This window comes from Triticum urartu, unplaced genomic scaffold (genome assembly GCF_056163025.1).
Source record: "Triticum urartu cultivar PI428250 unplaced genomic scaffold, HENAU_Tu73 scaffold1, whole genome shotgun sequence".
Lineage (NCBI taxonomy): Eukaryota > Viridiplantae > Streptophyta > Magnoliopsida > Poales > Poaceae > Triticum > Triticum urartu.
This window is the reverse complement of record NW_028259461.1, coordinates 1384191-1405719: the sequence shown is the minus strand read 5'-3', so window position 1 is coordinate 1405719 and position 21529 is coordinate 1384191.

Sequence of the window (21529 nt, the reverse complement as noted above, 5' to 3'; positions counted from 1 at the left end):
TTTTTGATCGGATTTTTTGGCGGCATGGCCAAGCGGTAAGGCAGGGGACTGCAAATCCTTTATCCCCAGTTCAAATCTGGGTGCCGCCTGATCAATAAAATACTTAGGTTTTTTTTATAGTGCTGATCGAATTCGATAAATTTTTACTTCGCATAAGTTCGGGCAAGAGAGTAACTGGGCCTGCCGATACTGGGTTTAGAGAAACCATACCATAGTTCTATCCTCAAACTAGGGTTAGGGTTTGTTTTGACGGTAGTGGCCAAAATGGTTATCAATAGGGGTGAGGTAGTGTTTCCTTATTCTTTTATTATATGAATTTGAATTGGTTCTTAATTGAGATTCGATTTGATAATTTTAAAATACGAGGATAAGATGTCAGAAATCTTGGTATCCAAAGAAAGGTCCCTAAGGGGCATTCTTTTTTTTTTTCAATCTAAGATTCAAGAAGGGACTCCACGAAAGAATATCAAGACTTACTAATTATTATACATTTTTTTATCGTACATCTTATGTTACCTACATACACTAAAGTAAGGACTACTTAATTCTAACGAGAATCAGATTAAATAGGTCGATCAAAAATCAATTTAGGAGTTGTATTATGGATAAAATCTCTTCATTCTTTCATAGAATGATACAAAGCAAGGCTGCAGGGTTTAGGTCAAAAATAAACATTAGGTAAGGTAGGTATCCAATAAATATTTATCTATCGATAATTTTATGGTATATTCGGGCGTCCTTTGCTTAAAAAAAAAAAAAAGAGTAACAAAAGGAATAAAAAATCTTCCTATTCCCGCTTCTTCTATTCAGGACATCATTCCCGTACTCTTTCTTTTTTAAGGAAAAAAGGGCTATAGTATCTCGTATTTTTAATGCTCTCTAATTCTACCAGAATTCCTATAAGAATTTGTTAGGAGTAAATTCCTTGAACTGATTGATCCATGGCCTTAGGGCGGAATCCCTTTTTGACTCTGTACCCTTGATTCCACTATGATTATTGATCAATAGTAGAATAATCCCTTCATAGAAATAGGAGACATAATTTAGATGGATATAGTAAGTCTCGCTTGGGCTGCTTTAATGGTAGTCTTTACATTTTCTCTTTCACTAGTAGTATGGGGAAGGAGTGGACTCTAGGGATACTACTAATTGATTAAGTAATCAAATTGTTGTATCAATTCTTTTCTTTAATGGATCATTTTGCATTAATCATTTTGTCAAACGTTATTCTTTAATCTTTTTCTTTAGTTTTGTTTCACTCCTGTAAGAAACTCTTGTATTGTAAGTTGTAATGTAAGAAAGAGCCATTATACCAATTCAGAATTTCTACTAGAAATGACGAATGGTTAAAAAAAGTTCTATACATAAGAAAATTAGACTTTCTTCCACGGAACTATTCACGGCATATCACACATTTTCCATTTCCTTTTACTTTTTACTATAGTCTATTCTTCATATTATTTTTCTTTCCTTCCATGGATTCTTTGGTCAAGAATTGTCTTAGATTTTTTTATTTTGACCTGATTGAAATTAAGTGGATGCAATGAAAAAAGAAATTGAATTAGACTACTTAACTATTTCAATCTACTAATCTATTCTATGTAGATTCAAAGATAATATAATAGAAAGAATCTAAAGTGTCGTAGAAAAAACTATATGTAGTTCTTTCTACCACACTTTAAGATTCCAACCAGATCCTTTCATTTAAGACTTGGATTTTTTTTATTTAATCCCTTTTTAATTTCTTCAATGATTAATTGGAATTCCAATTAATTATTTTGGCTGACTGTTTTTACATAAATAATAAGTAAAAAAGAAGTAGGAACTAGAATGAACAGTGCAGTAGCAATAAATGCGAGAATATTGACTTCCATAACCTCTTTATTTTTTATTTTCACAATAACTCGGGATGTAATCCCATGGAGAGGAAAAAGGGGTATCTTGTAAATTCAAGGGTAGGGCTTGCATTCTGATAATACTGAATCAATTCAATATTATGAATATCGGATCTATCAAATCAATTCATGGATGAGAGTTATATTTCACGGATGAGAGTTATATAGTATAACATAGGAAGATCCTCTATCCACACTAAGACCAAAATGGGTTTTTTGATTGGATTAGGAATTCCCTCTTTTTTAATCCTTTTCTACTTTTTCTTTTCTATATCTCTAACCCACGAGCTTTCTTAATCTTATACTTTCTTAATCTTATACAATTTCCCTTCCTTTTTCTTATAGTTATACATACAATTATGTATGTATTATATGACCAACTTTCACTTTCTATGGGTCACATAGACATCCAAATAAGCAGTAGAAGTGAGATGGGGAAAAGAGGTCTGAAATAAAAAGGGAATACGATTTATGTATGGATTCCGGTAAAATACCGGTACTCTATTCCATAAGAGTGGAATAGGAAATTAAGATGAGGATGGTATCATCATAAAGAAAGATAGAGTAATATAATATCCTAAATTCTACTAATCCACATATCGTATGTGTGTCTTTCTTTATCGATTGGGAGTAGTGAAAAAAAAATTCCTATATGCCCTCCCTCCCTCTTTAATGAGAGATGCAAAATAAAAAAGTGAAGTAAGGGTGCCCTGTGGGTATTTGATCTTGCTCCCTGCCCCTTTTTTTCATGGAAAAAGGAAATATCAATTTCTCCATTCATTGAACCCTAGTTCGGGACTGACGGGGCTCGAACCCGCAGCTTCCGCCTTGACAGGGCGGTGCTCTGACCAATTGAACTACAATCCCCGCGGGGTGTATGGCATACCCATTCTTAAATAGAACCATAAGAAGATTCGATTCGTCTTTCGTACTCTAAGAAATAGACGAATCATATACTACATACCCACATATTATATTATACGTGGGTATAGTGAGAGTGACATAACTAGTATGTCGTGATTTTTTATCACTAAAAATGGATAATAATCCAGCCTTCAATAAGAAAAACTCTTTTGTTTGTAAGAAAGGAATGAGAGAGATATGGATTAGAAAAAAAAATTTCCCTTTTTTCTTTATCTTTTATTTCTATAGATCAGACATTTTATTTTATGGAAGAAAAACAAAAGGATTTAGTTCATACTCACGAAGCCCTAGATTTTTGGTTTGGGCCGAGCTGGATTTGAACCAGCGTAGACATTGTCAACGAATTTACAGTCCGTCCCCATTAACCACTCGGGCATCGACCCAGGAAGAATTTATTCTAGGGTTTTTGCTAATCTATGATTAACCTCCTTTCATAATACTCCCTACCCCCAGGGGAAGTCGAATCCCCGCTGCCTCCTTGAAAGAGAGATGTCCTGAACCACTAGACGATAGGGGCATCACTAGACGATAGGGCCATATACAACCGCTCGTGATTATACTATAATCATAGTATGAGCAGTTTTTTGGAATTGTCAATATACTCGAAAAGTATAAATAGATCCAAAGCAAAGAGTTTTTCCAACTTTTCTGTTATGTTTTCATCTAGGATTTTTTTTAGTTGATCGTTATAGATTAATTCTCCGTGCTTCATTTAGTGTTCATACCAAAAATGCATCCATCCCGCACTAAGTCATAAAATTCTCTAAAAATATAGAGAAAGTTTCAAAAACAAAGAAAAAAAGTGAATCAATTTAGTAGAAAAGTACTCTATCAGATTCGAACCAACGACTTACGTCTTAGCACGAGATTACTCTACCACTAATTTAAAAAGCCCTTTATCGGATTTGAACCGATGACTTATGCCTTACCATGGCATTACTCTACCACTGAGTTAAAAGGGCTTTTTATTTAATTCAAAAATTAGCCACTTGGATTTCCCATTATGGGTCTACTGCATAATGTACATATTATATATATAATATATAGAGATAGAGAGAGAGACATTATGTAGAGATTGTATATGTATATATCGATATCTTGAGAGCTCAAAATAAAATTAATAAAAAAAAACATACCCTACATAACATATCCAACTCTTCTTGGTTCAGGGTTTTCCGTTTCCGAAGACTAGTAAAATAGGCGGATTCTGGAACCCCAAGGATTCAACGGTATATGGATATGGAAAATATAAGATTTCCGATCCTAGCGGGAAAAGGCGGGGAACAGATACCCAATAGGATATAGGATCCTTGGGAGGAACTTTTGGTAATGGCCTTGATCCTCTATGCTATTTTTTATGTGTTCTTAGTTCTATTGAACTTTTTGCATTCTTTTAAACAAGAATCTAATAAACTAGAATTGAGTCAGTGGAAAAAAGGAGAGAGAGGAAAGTGTTAAATGGAGAGAGTCGACTAATCAGAGACTTTTAGGATCTTCTTTACATCAGGTAAATCTGTCGGCCCTGTCCGTTTTTTTCTTTAAGTTACGACTCTTTGCTGCTTACTTCTATCAAGCCATAGGGAAAGTCTATGATGAATTTGGAAAACTCATCTCACTCTTACTCTATGGCTCGGACTTAATGGGGGAAGAAAACATCTTCCATAATTTCTTTTTTGTTCAATTCTGGACAAAAAAGAAAAGGAAAAAAGGAATTTATAGGGACAGTGTTACCCCCTATATCCCCTAGTTTATATTGTAGGAATAATAAAACAATTTAGCAGTCTGACACACTTACGTCCTTGCAAAGTAAATAATTATTATTGTAGTCGTAACCGTAGAATAGGATCCTAATCAAAATAAATACATTTGGTTCAGGCGCTATTAGCATGGTAAGAAAAGATTTTTTTTACAGACCAGAGGGGCTATCTAAATCCTAAAGTAAAGGCGAGCGATCGAAGTAGAAGTACCAACGGCTCAGTGTCATGAACCTTCTCCATCTGATTCAATAAGGGGGAATTAGCCTTCTTGTCAAATGGCTATCCTTGACAAAGGGTACCATTTATACCATAATCTACAATGTAGCGGGTATAGTTTAGTGGTAAAAGTGTGATTCGTTCTATTAATAACTGAATTTGAAATGATATACTTAAGGCATCCTTAAGTTTTTTATTTTTATATTCCGATGAAAACTTTAGTTCTTATAAAGGATTAAATCCTTTTCCTCTCAATAGCATATTGAGGAAGAATATACATTCTGGCGATTTGTATCCAAAGACTAATTTAAATTGCATCCAAAATAAAAATAGGATTATGAGTACAGAGTCGCGAAGCATAATTTTGCATTGGATTAAGTATTCCAATTTTGAAAATATGAGTAAAGGATCTATGGATGAAGATACAAAAAAGTTGATTTCCAATCGTAACTAAATCTTCTTAAAATAAGGAATAAGGAAGCCAAATAGCTAAAAAACGATAGTTTTGGTTTACTAGAACCATCCGCATATTGTTTCAGCTCGGTGGAAACCCAATTCTTTTCCTCAGGATCTCTTGAATGAAATTAGGGAACGAAGTAAGTAGATTAGATGAATTTAGATAGAATTTCTATCTCCTACTCTATAAGGATCATCTAGAAAGCGGAGAGCTTTGGTTCCATTCAAATAGAAAAGCTGACATAGATGTTAAGTGGTGAGAATATCCATAAAGGAGCCGAATGAAATCAAAATTTCATGTTCGGTTTTGAATTAGAGACGTTAAAAATAATCAACCAACGTCGACTATAACCCCTAGCCTTCCAAGCTAACGATGCGGGTTCGATTCCCGCTACCCGCTCCATTCTGTATAAAAGGAGTATTCTATTTGTCTAGACATGTTAGAGGCTTGTATTCAAGCCTTTTTTGTCCACCAGTTTCTGGTACTCCAGAGCGGAGTAGAGCAGTTTGGTAGCTCACGAGGCTCATAACCTTGAGGTCACGGGTTCGATTCCCGTCTCCGCACTTAGCAGTCTGTATAAAAGGACTATTCTATTTCTCTAGATATGTATGGTAGAGGGGCGTATCCAACCCTTTTTTATTCATTAGTTCCCGGCCCTAGAGGGCAAAATTGAGCAGTTTGCGAAGTCACTTGCCTTCAAAAAAAGAAGGCGCAAGGCCTCTCCCTACCCTGCAGAAAATAAAAATGAAACGAAAGGGACAGTCTACCTCTCCCTTCCCTTTAAAAAAAGTTTGCCCGTTGTTTGTCTCAGTTAATACCCAATTTTTGGAGCTCTGTTGGCGAGTTCTATTTCTGCCTCTGGAGCGCCCTCTTTTTTTGAGTGGGATGCAAAGGAAGGGTAAGATAGTAAGGGATACGGCACTAGACTAACACCTAATTAATACTTAATTTAATATAAGTAGTTAAACAGTTAACTAGACTAAACTTTTTATCATAGTACTTTGATAAATTAAGCGGGCGAGCGGCGGGAATCGAACCCGTATCTTCTCCTTGGCAAGGAGATATTTTACCATTGAACTACGCTCGCTACGGTATATATTTTATAGCGTATATCCGCCTGGGTCGACCTTCTATGTCTGGGTCGACCGTTTCATTTCATTTTCTATTATATTAGAGTTTTCCTTTTTTTATTATCTGTCAATGAATATTCTAATGGGAATGGAATTTCATAATACTGAAAGAGAAGAGCTAGCAATTCGGAACGCAAATTGCGTTTTAATACGTCTCACTATTCTAATTTTTTAGAAGAAATGGCCTTTATTATTTCTTTTTTATGGGGTTAATAAATATTAACCAAATTTCATTTAAGAAATGAGAGAATTCAGAATAGCTACGAGAAAGACTAGTCCAATCCATAATGATGTACCGGAAAATACAACATTTTTATTATTTGACCAACCATCAGGAGAAGCAAATACAAGGGGTACACTAATTACTAAGACTGAGGAAGTCGCAATTAATGCAAAAACAGCTAATTGGAAAGCAATAGTCATATTTCTAATCCTCCAAGCTACCATCAAATAAAGTTGACTACATATTTGATCCCTCACTTAAACCAAAATTGTAAAAAAATACAAGAAGTAGGAGGGGTTTAATCATGAATCCATTGATTCTTCTCTTTAATTCAAATTTATTACTTAAACCGCTTTTTTATTTGGATATGGGGGTGAGAAGAGATTATTTACTCTTTATTTCACAAGCGGGTATAGCGGATCCTGTATCCGTGTATACAGTATACAGAGATATATCGAAAAGGAACTTGTATCTGATATCTTTCTAGAGGCTAATAAATCTTTTTATTTTTTATATGGCTATGTTCTATTTGTAGGAGTAAAATAAGGATTAGGCTGTGGAGAGATGGCTGAGTGGTTGATAGCTCCGGTCTTGAAAACCGGTATAGTTCTAGGAACTATCGAGGGTTCGAATCCCTCTCTCTCCTTTTGCTTATTGAATACGTTTGTTTCTTTCATTTTTATTTATTTTTTTTTTCTGTCCCTTATCTTTCTTTCATAAAAAGGAATGAATGGCTCGGCTAGATGGAATAACCGAGCCAGAACAGAAAAAAAGTAGAACAGGTATAAATAAGAAAATCTTAGTTAAGAGGGTTCATGTAAAGAACAGGTTCCAAATCACGATCGATTCCCTTTTCAAAACCTGCTGCAGCAGCTCGGGCTCTTCCTGCATGCCATAAATGGCCCACAAAAAAGAAGAATCCTAGAACAAAATGAGAAGTTGATAACCAACTTCTAGGAGAGACATAATTAACTGCATTGATCTCGGTAGCTACGCCACCCACGGAATTTAAAGAGCCTAAAGGAGCGTGGGTCATATATTCTGCTGAGCGTCGTTCTTGCCAAGGTTGTATGTCTTTTTTCAACCTACTCAAGTCCAAACCGTTGGGGCCCCTTAGAGGTTCTAACCATGGAGCACGAAGGTCCCAAAAACGCATAGTTTCCCCTCCAAAGATAACCTCCCCAGTTGGGGAACGCATTAGATATTTACCTAAACCTGTGGGTCCTTGAGCGGATCCCACATTAGCTCCAAGACGCTGGTCTCTAACTAGAAAAGTAAATGCTTGAGCTTGAGAAGCTTCTGGCCCGGTGGGTCCATAAAACTCACTCGGATAAGCTGTATTATTGAACCATACAAAACAACAAGCGATAAAACCAAAGACAGATAAAGCAGCTAAACTATAAGACAAGTAAGCTTCTCCAGACCATACAAATGCACGGCGAGCCCATGCGAAGGGTTTGGTTAAAATATGCCAAATTCCGCCAAATACACAAATAAAACCCAACCATACATGCCCACCAATTATATCTTCTAAATCATCTACACTAACAATCCACCCTTCTCCACCAAAAGGAGATTTTAGTAAATAACCAAATATAACACTGGGACTAAGGGTCAAATTGGTAATTTTTCTTACATCTCCCCCCCCAGGGGCCCAGGTATCATATACACCGCCAAAATAAAGAGCCTTGAGTACTAGAAGAAAAGCACCTAGACCTAACAAAATTAAGTGAATACCCAAAATTGTAGTCATTTTATTTCTATCTTTCCAGACATAACCAAAGAATGGAAAAGATTCCTCAAGAGTCTCGGGTCCCAGAAGCGCGTGATAAATGCCACCGAAGCCTAAGACTGCGGAGGAAATTAGGTGAAGTACGCCAGATACAAAGTACGGAAAAGTATCTAGAACTTCCCCCCCTGGCCCTACTCCCCAACCTAGAGTAGCTAAGTGTGGAAGTAAAATCAACCCTTGTTCATACATGGGCTTTTCTGGTACGAAATGGGCCACTTCAAATAGGTTCATTGCTCCGGCCCAGAATACGATTAATCCGGCATGAGCTACATGAGCTCCAAGCAGTTTACCGGACAAATTGATAAGTCTGGCATTCCCAGCCCACCAAGCAAAGCCGGTGGTTTCTTGGTCACGACCAGCTAAAACGAAAGTTCCATTAAAGAGCGTTTCCACGTGGTAGAACCTCCTCAGGGAATATAAGATTTTCATGAGGCTGATCCTGAGCTGCCATCCACGCACGAATACCCTCGTTTAAAAGAATATTTTTGGTGTAGAAAGTCTCAAATTCAGGATCTTCCGCTGCACGGATTTCCTGGGAAACAAAGTCATAGGCACGTAAGTTCAGAGCCAAGCCAACTACGCCAATAGCACTCATCCATAAACCGGTGACGGGTACAAATAGCATAAAGAAATGTAACCAACGTTTATTGGAAAAAGCAACACCAAAGATTTGGGACCAAAAGCGGTTAGCAGTGACCATTGAATAAGTTTCTTCAGCTTGAGTTGGGTTAAAAGCACGGAAGGTATTTGCACCATCACCGTCCTCAAATAGAGTGTTTTCTACGGTCGCTCCATGAATAGCGCATAGCAGAGCCGCACCTAATACTCCGGCAACTCCCATCATATGAAATGGGTTCAACGTCCAATTATGAAATCCTTGGAAGAAAAGGATGAATCGAAATATCGCTGCTACGCCAAAACTCGGCGCAAAGAACCAACCAGATTGCCCCAGTGGATAAATAAGGAATACAGAAACAAAAACAGCAATTGGACCAGAGAATGAGATTGCATTATAAGGCCGCAATTGAACAGACCGAGCAAGTTCAAATTGGCGTAACATGAAACCTATTAGTGCAAAAGCCCCGTGGAGAGCTACAAAAGTCCATAGACCGCCTAATTGACACCAACGAGTAAAATCTCCTTGTGCTTCGGGCCCCCATAGTAGCAACAAAGAGTGTGCTAAACTATTGGCAGGGGTAGAAACTGCTGCGGTTAAGAAATTACAACCTTCCAAATAGGAACTAGCCAATCCATGGGTATACCAAGAAGTTACAAAAGTTGTCCCTGTAAACCAACCCCCTAAAGCGAAATAAGCACAAGGAAAGAGCAATAGGCCAGACCATCCTACAAAAACGAAACGGTCCCTTCGTAACCAGTCATCCATAGTATCAAATAGATCATTTTCTTCTTTAGGAATTCTACCAAGGGCTATAGTCATAGTGATCCTCCTATTCAATTACTTCAACCATTTCCGAGCACCTCATATCACTTTCCAAGGCATATGATAGTTTTATTATCTGTGGACGATTTCTTTCTCGTTCAATGCCCTTTTTCAATGGTCTCGAAGAGAGAAATTTCCCATTTTTATCTATGGAGTCACAGTCACAACCGAGGTCGTGGTAAATCCATGAATTTGATTCGATTTGTTTTTCTTATACTATTTATTTGTTTTTCTTATACTATAGAAATAGAAATAAATTGTTTTTCTTATACTATAGAAAGAAATAAACCTTTGAATTCAGCATTATTCCAAGACTCCTATTTCAAAGTCTATCTTTTAAGGGAAAAATGCAAATAAAAGTAACCCTTCTTTTCCCATTCCCTCTCTATTGCATGGGTGGAAGAACTAAAATAATAGAGGATTCTGAAAAAAAAAAATGGACCTTCGAAATCCAATTTTATGTGTAGCGCAAAGGAGTTGCGATTTCTTCTTATTCCTATAGAACATCTAGTAACAAGAATATGAAATCGTAAATAGCGAAAAATTCTTGTCTTGCGCGGTCTAAGTCTAAGGAAATAAAAAAAATTCGCTTATACAATTTCATCTACATCGAATTTATATATCAGAATAGCGGATAGAGGCATCATTAAAGGAGTCAGGTCTACTTACTTTATGCTTCTTTCCAATTTTATGGTGGATTTGATAAGAACCCTTTTTGCTTTCTTGATAAATAATCGACAAAAAAAGCGTTTTTTTTATATAACCTGCTTGTTTTATTATAATTATAACAAGTCCTATATGGAAATGCCCGCTAAAGAGAATAATCTATTTGATTGTCTCTCGGCCAATATCGATTTTTAGAAAGAAAAAACAAGAATTTTCTTCTTTTTTTATTAACATTAAGAAAAAAGAATATAATTAAAATGGAATTGGCAATATAATTTTTATAGACTTTTGAAAGAAAAAAAAGGGGTTTTTTGCAACCGTTATTTCTTATTTCTTGCCTATATCATATCACGGAAACCTTTCGCTTTGGAACGTGGAGAGATGGCTGAGTGGACTAAAGCGGCGGATTGCTAATCCGTTGTACAATTTTTTTGTACCGAGGGTTCGAATCCCTCTCTTTCCGCTCCCTTGGATCATTTGGGACTTTCGAATTGGAAAGAATTCTGACCCCCGGATTTTCTCATAGATAAATGTACGAAACAAATCCAATAAGAAAAAAAAAAACTGAATTTTTACTCCTCGCGTCCAGGATTCCGTCCTGGGTCATTAGATAAGAATCCAAAGATAAAGAGTGAAACAAAGAATATCACTACTGTATAAACAAAAAGTTTGAGAGTAAGCATTACATAATCTCCAAGATTTTTTTTTAAGGAATAGATTACCAGTTTTTCCTTACCACACGGATCCACTAGGATGGTTTTTTTTTATACCTAAAAATGCAAAAAAGAATTCTTGAAAAAAATTGCAAGAATTCTTTTATAATAAGCACTCTTATCAATAGCAAAAATAGGGTTAGGTGGTTAGGTATTGTGTAGGTACCTTTAGGTACCTGCTCAACCTAGGTGCAGGGGAGTAGAAAGGCTGATCCAAATTTATTGCTGTAGCTACCCATTCAATGTAGAAGAATTTAAATTTTAGAATCGAAGGTTCATAATATAAAAATATAAAACTTCTCGGCTTTTACCCATTTTAAAATTTTTTTGGAATGAACACATCATTCAATTTGGCATACAGAGTACTAAAGATTTCATCGAAAACTTACAGCAGCTTGCCAAACAAAGGCTAATAGAAAAAAGAATAGAGGTATAACAGGCATAATATCCACGATTGGATTGAAAATAGCATAAGCTTCGGGTAATTTGGCAAAGAAAAAACTAGTAGGATAAAGAACAGAATTAAAACAGATACAGGTTAAACTAAGTATATTAGGCATAACAAGCATTTCATTCTTGTAGAGTAAATAATTGGATTTTTCTTGAGTTATTTTTTTAAGGGAAAGAAGGAAAAGGCAGATTCAAAATCTTTTTTCTTCGGACTTTCCCAAACACAAAATACCTCCTTGTATTCGCACTCTCAAATGAGAGTGGAATAAATTCGACTTTCATATAATATCTTAATAGAATTCCATGTAATGATCAATGCATTTTTTTGATTCTATATTATCCGCATGTGTAGAATACTAGCAAGAGAATATCCCTCCTTTTTTATGTAATTGAAATGGTATTGACGAATAACAAATAAACATACTAGTGTTTATTAGTGTCGCATAAAACCCGAAATGGGGCGTGGCCAAGTGGTAAGGCAGCGGGTTTTGGTCCCGTTACTCGGAGGTTCGAATCCTTCCGTCCCAGATTGTTTCTGATGAAACAAACGGTGAAATCATATAGTATTCCGTACGAGACAAAAGTTTATTAAAGAGAATAATGATATCTTATTCTTTCTCAGAAAACATAATAAAGTCTTAAGTCCAGTCAAATTGACTATCTTTATTTTCATGAAAAAATGGGATCTATCAAGCACATTCAGGATATGCCTCTACTATAAAATCACTTAGTCATATTTTTTTCTTCCTTTTGGTATTCGAGTTGAAGAAGTACGAGAATTCTATAACTACCAAAAACTTTCAATCTTTTCATTGGAATAGTTTATTTAGTTATTATAGTTAATTGTTTTTGGTACTGAAAAAATATATTACTACTAGAATTCTAATTCTAGTAATTAAATTAATTAAACTTTTTTGGAGGTTGATAGTTTATTTATTGAGGAAGAGTCAATCCTTCTTTTCTCACTTCAAGATTGATCATCTCGAGCCATCCGTTGAGGGTGGAAATTTAAGAATAAATAAGTTTTAAGCAAACTTGTTTAGTCGTCTTTTTCAAACTATGTTTCATTCATATGATAGAATTTTAATATGGGTTTAAATAAATTGGATCTTGGCGGAGGCTTCCCGGATAAATACTTACTTTCTTTTATCCATATTGCTCCATAGATAGCAAGTTTTAATTAGTATAAAAAAACTAAACCAATGACTATTCATGATTCCATCCATATTGGATCAATTCTCTATACCACTTTGCAATGAAAAGAGGAATGTTTGTTATGGTAAAACTTCGTTTAAAACGATGTGGTAGAAAGCAACGTGCGACTTGAAGGACATGATCGATTGTGGATTTTGCTATCCATCATTTTCCATAGTAATGAAAATGCTCTTGGCTCGACATAGCCTGTTCTATTCGTTCCGAACCAAATTTGCGCTGGGTTTAAGTAACATAGTACACGATGGAGCTCGAGAGGACAGAATTTTTTTTATCAAGGGAAAGAATCTAGGGTTAGTGAAAACTAATAAATTAGGCCAACTTTGTCAGTCTATCCTTAATATAGAAATAAATCGAAAGGTTAAAATAAGAAGAAAGTCCAATAAAAGTATATCAGAATCAATCCCTCTTATTAGATTTCTATAGAAGAGATAAATGCTTTATCGAAGGAAATAAGAAAAAAGGGTATGTTGCTACTCTTTTGAAAGAAAAAAATAGGAATTCCCGAAGTAATGTCTAAACCCAAGGATTTCACAAATCAAAGATAAAGGATTCCAGAACAAGTAAACACAATTTTCAATTGTCTCAACAACAGAGTTGGATTAGAATAAGGAATAAAAGTCAATTCGTTCGAAATGAGACAAAGAAAAGAGTTTAAAGACGACTCAAAAATTTTGGAAGGATTTTGCCTTCGAAGTTTGTCAGGCAAAATTAGCCCACTTGAGTCATGAGTATAAATGAAATTTGTTTTTTCTGTAAGGAAATTAATGCACGTCATAGTCTAATTTCTATTATTATCGACAGAAATTCGAATCATTTTCTCGAGCCGTATGAGGAGAAAACCTCATATACGTTTCTAGGGGGGGGCGTTGTTTATCTACATCTATCCCAATAAGCTGTCTATCGAATCGTTGCAATTGATGTTCGATCTCGAAGAGAAGGAAGAGATCTTCAAAAAGTAGGTTTTTATGATCCGATAAAGAATCAAACTTGTTTAAATGTTCCAGCTATTCTCTATTTCCTTGAAAAGGGTGCTCAACCAACAAGAACTGTTTATGATATTTTAAGGAAGGCAGAATTCTTTAAAGAAAAAGAAAGAACTTTGAGTTAATTGAAGAACTAAATGAATCAAAAAATAGGATAGGAGAAGATTATTAGTATTCCTAGTTGTCTAATTATTTAGACACAATTTACCTCTTTTTTAATCCTATTTGGATTTATATTATATCGTGCCAATCCAACATAAGCCCCTATTTTATTTACTTTTTCTATCTAATTTGTTTTCTTACCATTGTATTTCCATTGACAAAGGTCTATTGAACAAATAGAATTTGTAGATAGATGGGTCTCTTTATCCTCACTCCATATTCAATTTTTCCGCCTACACTTCGCTCAAATGATAAGGGTGTTCCTCTTGCATGTATTCTCATACAATATAATATATATTTTTTATAATATATATTTTTTGTTAATAAAAATCGCTAAAAATAAGGAGAATTTGGCCATCGTGATTAGGGTCGCTCTTTTTTTAACTTTACTTTAGTGGAATTTCACCGGACCTGTTCGTTTTGGCATTTGAGTGTTTTTCATGGTCGATAAAAAAAATCTTTTGATGTCTTGCTAGTTCAATGTTTTGACAGAAGCGCGCGGTGTAATTCCATTGATTTTTGGATTTCGATCGTATCTAAGATCCTTTTTTTATCTGGGTTGCTAACTCAATGGTAGAGTACTCGGCTTTTAAGTGCGACTATGATCTTTTACACATTTGGATGAAACAACAAATTCGTCCAGACTCTTGGTAGAGTCTAGAAGACCACGACTGATCCTCAAAGGTAATGAATGGAAAAAATAGCATGTCGTAATAAAATCAATCTTTTTTGAATGGAATCCAAAATTACGATTTTCTGGGTCTAATGAATAAATGGATAGAGCCTGGCTCCAATTCTGGTAAAATAAAAAGCAACGAGCTGAACTTCCTAATTGGAATGATTCCCCGCTCTAATTAGACGTTAAAAATAGATTAGTGCCGGATGCGGGGAAAGGTTGGGTTTTCCTATGAGTGGACCCTTTATTTTTTCTTTTTTTTTTTAGAAATCCTAATTATTCTTGATTATGGATTGAATAAGGGATGTTATGGATTGAATGTGTAAAAGAAGCAGTATATTGATAAAGAGGCTGTATTCCAAAGTCAAAAGAGCGATTGGCCTGCAAAAATAAAAAACTTGTTCTGTTCTTTTTTTTTAATTAGAACAAACATAAACTAATTGGGTAGAAAAGGAGCAGAAAAAGATCTGTGGATTAGACTCCCTTTCTTTCCAGGGTTTGTATTAAAAATGCAACACCCTGTTCTGACCATATTGCACTATGTATCATCATTCGATAAACCGAGAAATGCTTCTTCTCTCTGATTCAAGTAGAAATACAAATGGAAAAATTCGAAGGGTATTCAGAAAAACATAAATCTCGTCAACAATACTTTGTCTACCCACTTCTCTTTCAGGAATATATTTATGCATTTGCCCACCATTATGGATTAAATGGTTCTGAACCTGTGGAAATAGTTGTTAGTTGTAATAACAAGAAATTTAGTTCACTACTTGTGAAACGTTTAATTATTCGAATGTATCAGCAGAATTTTTTGGATAACTCGGTTAATCATCCTAACCAAGATCGATTATTGGATTACAAAAATTATTTTTATTCTGAGTTTTATTCTCAGATTCTATCTGAAGGGTTTGCGATCGTTGTGGAAATCCCATTCTCGCTACGGGAATTTTTTTGTCTGAAAGAAAAAGAAATACCAAAGTTTCAGAATTTACGCTCTATTCATTCAATATTTCCCTTTTTAGAAGACAAATTTTTGCATTTGGATTATCTATCACATATAGAAATACCCTATCCTATCCATTTGGAAATCCTGGTTCAACTCCTTCAATACCGTATCCAAGATGTTCCATCTTTGCATTTATTGCGATTCTTTCTCAACTATTATTCGAATTGGAATAGTTTTATTACTTCAATGAAATCCATTTTTTTTTTTCAAAAAGAAAATAAAAGACTATTTCAATTCCTATATAACTCTTATGTATCAGAATATGAATTTTTTTTGTTGTTTCTTCGTAAACAATCTTCTTGCTTACCATTAGCATCTTCTGGAACTTTTCTGGAACGAATCCACTTTTCTAGGAAGATGGAACATTTTGGGATAATGTACCCTGGTTTTTCTCGGAAAACCCTATGGTTCTTTATGGATCCTCTTATGCATTATGTTCGATATCAAGGAAAGGCAATTCTTGCATCAAAAGGCACTTTTTTTTTGAAGAAGAAATGGAAATGCTACCTTATCAATTTCTGGCAATATTATTTCTGTTTTTGGACTCAGCCGCGAAGAATCCATATAAACCAATTAGCAAACTCTTGCTTCGATTTTATGGGGTACCTTTCAAGTGTACAAAAAAGTTCTTTGTTAGTAAGGAATCAAATGCTGGAGAATTCATTTCTAATAGATACTCGAATGAAAAAATTCGATACCATAGTCCCCGCTACTCTCCTCATAGGATACTTATCAAAAGCTCAATTTTGTACTGGATCGGGGCATCCTATTAGTAAACCCATTTGGACAGATTTATCAGATTGGGATATTCTTGATCGATTTGGTCGGATATGTAGAAATCTTTTTCATTATCATAGTGGATCTTCGAAAAAACGGACTTTGTATCGACTAAAGTATATACTTCGACTTTCATGTGCTAGAACTTTAGCTCGTAAACATAAAAGCACGGTACGAACTTTTATGCAACGATTGGGTTCGGCATTTTTAGAAGAATTTTTTATGGAAGAAGAGCAAGTTTTTTCTTTGATGTTCACCAAAACAACTCTTTTTTCTTTCTGTGGATCACACACTGAGCGTATTTGGTATTTGGATATTATACGTATCAATGACCTGGTCAACCCTCTTAATTAATCATTAGACGAAATTAAGAAACAGGAAAGGGTTGATAAATGATCAAGAAAAAACTTTTCTATTTTTCATTCTGAAATGTTCTTTTTATTATAATAAAGAGTAGGTGAATCAACTTACTAATTAAAAAAATTAGTAGAACTTCCTCTTTGGAATAGAAATTGGCTATTTCTACATAGGGAAAGTCGTGTGCAATGAAAAATGCAAGCACGATTTGGGGAGGGATTTTTCTCTATTGTAACAAGGAAGAATTATCTACTCCATCCGACTAGTTCCGGGTTCGAGTCCCGGGCAACCCATATAGAAAAGACCCATCAAAGTTTTTCACTTTGACTCACTTCATTTACAAATACAAAATTATTGGTTTGGTTAATTTAGTTATATGGATAGCTAATCTTTGGGCTGACTTGGTTGACATTGGTATATAGTCTATGTTATACTGTTAAATAACAAGCCTTCTATTATCTATATTCTAGTTAATACGTGTGCTTGGGAGTCCTTGCAATTTGAATAAACCAAGATCTTACCATGACTGCAATTTTAGAGAGACGCGAAAGTACAAGCCTGTGGGGTCGCTTCTGCAACTGGATAACTAGCACTGAAAATCGTCTTTACATCGGATGGTTCGGTGTTTTGATGATCCCTACCTTATTGACCGCAACTTCTGTATTTATTATCGCCTTCATCGCTGCCCCTCCAGTAGATATTGATGGTATTCGTGAGCCTGTTTCTGGTTCTTTACTTTATGGAAACAATATTATCTCTGGTGCTATTATCCCTACTTCTGCGGCGATCGGATTGCACTTTTACCCAATTTGGGAAGCTGCATCTGTTGATGAGTGGTTATACAATGGTGGTCCTTATGAGCTAATTGTTCTACACTTCTTACTTGGTGTAGCTTGTTATATGGGTCGTGAGTGGGAACTTAGTTTCCGTCTGGGTATGCGTCCTTGGATTGCTGTTGCATATTCAGCTCCTGTTGCAGCTGCTACTGCTGTTTTCTTGATTTACCCTATTGGTCAAGGAAGCTTTTCTGATGGTATGCCTTTAGGAATCTCTGGTACTTTCAACTTTATGATTGTATTCCAGGCAGAGCACAACATCCTTATGCATCCATTCCACATGTTAGGTGTAGCTGGTGTATTCGGCGGTTCCCTATTCAGTGCTATGCATGGTTCCTTGGTAACCTCTAGTTTGATCAGGGAAACTACTGAAAATGAATCCGCTAATGAGGGTTACAAATTTGGTCAAGAGGAAGAAACTTATAATATTGTGGCTGCTCATGGTTATTTTGGCCGATTAATCTTCCAATATGCTAGTTTCAACAACTCTCGTTCTTTACACTTCTTCTTGGCTGCTTGGCCTGTAGTAGGAATCTGGTTCACTGCTTTAGGTATTAGTACTATGGCTTTCAACCTAAATGGTTTCAATTTCAACCAATCTGTAGTTGATAGTCAAGGTCGCGTTATTAATACTTGGGCTGATATCATCAACCGTGCTAACCTTGGTATGGAAGTAATGCACGAACGTAATGCTCACAACTTCCCTCTAGACTTAGCTGCTGTTGAAGTTCCATCTATTAATGGATAAGGTTTTTCTGCTAACATATAAGAATTTTTGAAGACAGAAATACCCAATATCTTGTTCTAGCAAGATATTGGGTATTTCTGTCTTTATTTTGAATCTTTTTTTCTTCTTAATCTTTCTATTCAGAATTCAGTTAACGACGAGATTTAGTATCCTTTCTTGCATTTTCATAACTCGTGAAATGCCGAGTAGGCACGAATTCCCCCAATTTGCGACCTACCATAGGATTTGTTATGTAAATAGGTATATGTTCCTTTCCATTATGAATCGCGATTGTATGGCCAACCATTGTGGGTAGAATGCTAGATGCCCGGGACCACGTTACTATTGTTTCTTTCTCCTCCTTCATATTGACCTTTTCTATCTTTGCCAATAAATGATGAGCTACAAAAGGATTCGTTTTTTTTCGTGTCACAGCTGATTACTCCTTTTTTCCTTTTTAAAGAGTGGCATTCTATGTCCAATATCTCGATCGAAGTACGGAGGTCAGAATAAATAGAATAATGATCAATGGAAAAAAGAAAAAAATCCTTTAGCTGGATAAGGGGCGGATGTAGCCAAGTGGATCAAGGCAGTGGATTGTGAATCCACCATGCGCGGGTTCAATTCCCGTCGTTCGCCCATCGCATTATTGCAAATTCCAAAAATGCAATTTTCCATATTCCTAGTTACGTATTTACTTACGGCGACGAAGAATAAAACTATCGCTATATTTTTTCCTTTTCCTAGTTCTTCTTCCAAGCGCAGGATAACCCCAAGGGGTTGTGGGTTTTTTTCTACCAATGGGAGCTTTCCCTTCACCGCCCCCATGGGGGTGGTCCACAGGGTTCATAACTACCCCTCTTACTACGGGGCGTTTACCTAGCCAACACTTAGATCCGGCTCTACCCAAACTTTTTTGGTTCACCCCAACATTACCCACTTGTCCGACTGTTGCTAAGCAGTTTTGGGATACTAAACGGACCTCCCCAGATGGTAATCTTAAAGTGGCCGATTTACCCTCTTTTGCAATGAGTTTCGCTACAGCACCTGCTGCTCTAGCTAATTGCCCACCCCTTCCACGTGTGATTTCTATGTTATGCATGGCCGTGCCTAAGGGCATATCGGTTGAAGTAGATTCTTCTTTTCTCTCAAAAAACCCCTTCCCAAACTGTACAAGCTTCTTCCAAAGCATACGGCTTTCTAGATGTATATGACGATCTCTAGACAGATGGATCTTATATGAATCATATGATGAAGTACCACATGAGTGGATATATAGGAAAGGAATCCAAATCTGCCGAATCGCTCATGTTATGATCTTCTACATCCTAGGTCTCTGCGTTCCGTCATCTGGCTTATGTTCTTCATGTAGCATTCAGATCGAATGACTCTATGAAATTACGTCGATACTTCCACATATTATGGGTAACGTAGGAGACATCCCTATTTTCCCCCGGGGGTCTTAATTACCACTGCTTAGCTTTCAATTTGCCTCTGACCATCAAATTAAATGTGAATAACCCGTCCTCCTCTCTTTGAAACAAGGGGCGCTAGAGCCAATAATTTTCTATGAGGAACTACTGAACTCAATCACTTGCTGCCGTTACTCAACAGTTTTCTGTTGAGGTCTATCCCGTAGAGGTAGTCAAATTGGATCAGTGATCGATTTCTAGGTTTCGTCGTAAACCTAATTGGTTACTTCCAATTACGTAAATCAATAGTTCAAACCGCACTCAAAGGTAGGGCATTTCCCATTGATATAGGAACTTTTGTACCAGAAACAATAGTATCTCCATTATAGCCCCTCTGGGATGTAAAATATATCTCTTCTCACCATCCCATAGTGTATGAGACAAATGTATGCATTTCGATTAGGGTCGTATTCTATGGTTACGATTCTACCAGATATGTCTTTTTGATTCCGTCGAAAATCTATTTTACGGTATAGGCGCTTATGACCTCCCCCTCTATGCCTTGCGGTAATGATTCCTCTGGAATTACGACCTTTACCACAACGGTGCCGTCCATGGATCAAATTATTTCGTGGATTGGATTTCACTTGCCTGTCTACGGTTCCCTTGCGTGTGCTCGGGATAGGTGTTTTGTATAAATGTTTCGCCGTATTATTAAGTATTCTCCTTTAGTTTTTTTCTCTATCTAGAAGTGGAATTGAATAACCCGGTTGAAGGGTAATGATCATACGTCTGTAATGCATTGTATGGCCCAGAATAGGTCCTATTCTTCTACCTTTTCCAGGTAGTCGATGGCTATTCACAGCTACCACCTTAACACCAAAGAAGAGTTCGACCCCAATGCTTTATTTCTGTCTTAGTGAATCCCGATTCGACATTAAAAGTATATTGATTCTTTCCCAATAAACGAAGACTTTTTTCTGTAAATACTGCGTATTTGATTCCATCCATAAATCGACTTTCCCTCCTATGCTCTGAGTTCCAGTATCGATAAGAATTCGAGTTCTTATTGTTCTTATGTTATGGTATGAATATACCATACCAATTCGTTATGTATGGATGATGGATGAGATTCCATGGATAGAGAGCCAGTTCCAATAGACTTATGGAATGTTCCCGTTCGTGTGCATCCAGCAGGAATTGAACCCGCAAATTTACCAATTATGAGTTGGGCGCTTTAAACCATTCAGCCATGGATGCTTAACAGGGATCATCGTACATCGTAAATAACCAATTTTCATATAGAAAGACATATCATAGAAAAATGAAATCGAAAATATTCCGAGATGGCAAATATTCGGAGATGACTATGAAAACACCTCTCTGGATCCTCGAATTGAAAGAGAGATTGAGAGGGATCAAGAATCCTAATTCTCGCTATTTGGAATGGATCCAATTCTATTGAGTCTGACTCATAGTGATCATTTCTCTTTAGCAAAGAATGACCTTGGTTATCAAAGGATTGAACAACCGGGATCCATTTACTTATGATACCTAGTTGGCATTGATAACAAGGATCTAATGAATTATGAGTTTAATAGATCCTCTTTAGCAGAAAGACGTATATTCCTTGCTCATTATCAGACAATCACTTATTCCCAAACCTCGTGTGGGACTAATCGTTTTCATTTACCATCTCATGGAAAACCCT